This window comes from Oncorhynchus kisutch, unplaced genomic scaffold (assembly GCF_002021735.2).
Source record: "Oncorhynchus kisutch isolate 150728-3 unplaced genomic scaffold, Okis_V2 Okis07a-Okis12b_hom, whole genome shotgun sequence".
Taxonomy (NCBI): domain Eukaryota; kingdom Metazoa; phylum Chordata; class Actinopteri; order Salmoniformes; family Salmonidae; genus Oncorhynchus; species Oncorhynchus kisutch.
The window spans coordinates 10,106,952-10,109,560 of record NW_022261984.1 but is presented as its reverse complement, the minus strand read 5'-3'; positions in this window follow the sequence as shown (position 1 = coordinate 10,109,560).

The window sequence follows — 2,609 nt, the reverse complement described above, 5'->3', positions numbered from 1 at the left end:
TATTTAAACTTTATGAAGCCAGTCGTTGAGAGCCCGGACAGGCCTACACGATGGTAAGAGAGCCCGGACAGGCCTACACGATGGTAAGAGAGCCCTGGACAGGCCTACAAGATGGTAAGAGAGCCCTGGACAGGCCTACAAGATGGTAAGAGAGCCCTGGACAGGCCTACATGATGGTAAGAGAGCCTGGACAGGCCTACACGATGGTAAGAGAGCCTGGACAGGCCTACATGATGGTCTAGAGAAACATCCAGCTGCTGCTCTCTTCCCTTCTGAGCCACTGAGCCAGTACCAGGTTTCAGATCTCTAAGGGCCTGTTCCCTCTCCCTTCTTCATATGGCTAAGGGCCAATGGTTGCTAAGGGCACAAGGCCCTCATTTCCTGCTCAAAGGAAGAATGATTGGACTTTGAGAGGAGGAAATACAGACTGGACACAACATTTCACTTGCCCTCCTACACACACACACTACACATTTTCTTTAATTATTTTACCTTTATTTAACCAGGCAAGTCAGTTAAGAACAAATTCTTATTTTCAATGACAGCCTAGGAACAGTGGGTAAACTGCCTGTTCAGGGACAGAACGACAGATTTGTACCTTGTCAGCTCGGGGATTCGAACTTGCAACATTTAGGTTACGAGCCCAACACTTTAACCACTAGGCTACCCTGACGCCCCATTTCACACACACTTTTCACTTTCTCTCCCACACACAGCAGCAGAGCTGTAGGAGGCAGAATTCTAGAAAGTAGATCATTGACAAAACATAACGACTGTTCCCTCGTCCGATTGACACAGGACAGGTCAATACCAAAACATAATGACTGTTCCCTCCTCTGATACAGACAGGTCAATACCAAAACATAATGACTTGTTCCCTCCTCTGATACAGGACAGGTCAATACCAAAACATAATGACTGTTCCTCCTCTGTTTGACACAGGACAGGTCAATACCAAAACCTAATGACTGTTTCCCTCTCTGTTGGACACAGGACAGGTCAATACCAAAACATAATGACTGTTCCCTCCTCTGATACAGGACAGGTCAATACCAAAACATAATGAATGTTCCCTCCTCTGATACAGGACGGTCAATACCAAAACGATAAGACTGTTCCTCCTCTGATACAGGACAGGTCAATAACCAAAACATAATGACTGTTCCCTCTGATACAGGACAGGTCGATACCAAAACATAATGACTGTTCCCTCCTCTGTTTGATACAGGACAGGTCAATACCAAAACATAATGACTGTTCCCTCCTCTGATACAGGAACAGGTCAATACCAAACATACTGATGTTCCCTACTCTGAATACAGGACAGGGTCGATACCAAAACAATAATGACTAGTTCCCTCCTCTGATACAGGACAGGTCAATACAAAACATAATGACTGTTCCCTCTGATACAGGACAGGTCAATACCAAAACATAATGACTGTTCCCTCCTCTGATACAGGACAGGTCAATACCAAAACATAATGACTGTTCCCTCCTCTGATACAGGACAGGTCAATACCAAAACATAATGACTGTTCCCTCTGATACAGGACAGGTCAATACCAAAACATAATGACTGTTCCCTCTGATACAGGACAGGTCAATACCAAAACATAATGACTGTTCCCTCTGATACAGGACAGGTCACTATACCAAACATAATGACTGTTCCCTCCTCTGTTTGATACAGGACAGGTCAATACCAAAACATAATGACTGTTCCCTCCTCTGTTTGATACAGGACAGGTCAATACCAAAACATAACTACTGTTCTTAATCGTGGTCTTTTGGTTTAATCTAGTAACTATCTATTACCTACTATAATGTAGTCATATTATTACTGGGACAGGCTCGTGTTCCCTACTGTAATGTAGAGGACAGGGCTGGTGTCCCCTACTGTAATGTAGAGGACAGGGCTGGTGTTCCCTACTGTAATGTAGATGACAGGGCTGGTGTTCCCTACTGTAATGTAGAGGACAGGGCTGGTGTCCCCTACTGTAATGTGAGGACAGGGCTGGTGTTCCCTACTGTAATGTAGAGGACAGGGCTGGTTGTTCCCTACTGTATGTAGAGGACAGGGCTGGTGTTCCTACTGTAATGTAGAGGACAGGGCTCGTGTTCCCTACTGTAATGTAGAGGACAGGGCTGGTGTTCCCTACTGTAATGTAGAGGACAGGGCTGGTGTTCCTACTGTAATGTAGAGGACAGGGCTGGTGTCCCTACTGTAATGTAGAGGACAGCTGGTGTTCCCTACTGTATGTAGAGGCAGGGCTGGTGTTCCCTACTGTAATGTAGAGGACAGGGCTGGTGTCCCCTACTGTAATGTAGAGGACAGGCTGGTGTTCCCTACTGTAATGTAGAGGACAGGGCTGGTGTTCCCTACTGTAATGTAGAGGACAGGCTGGTGTTCCCTACTGTAATGTAGAGGACAGGGCTGTGTTTTCCCTACTGTAATGTAGAGGACAAGCTGGTGTTCCTACTGTAATGTAGAGGACAGGCTGTGTTCCCTACTGTAATGTAGAGGACAGGGCTGGTGTTCCCTACTGTAATGTAGAGGACAGGGCTGGTGTCCCCTACTGTAATGTAGAGGACAGGGCTGGTGTTCC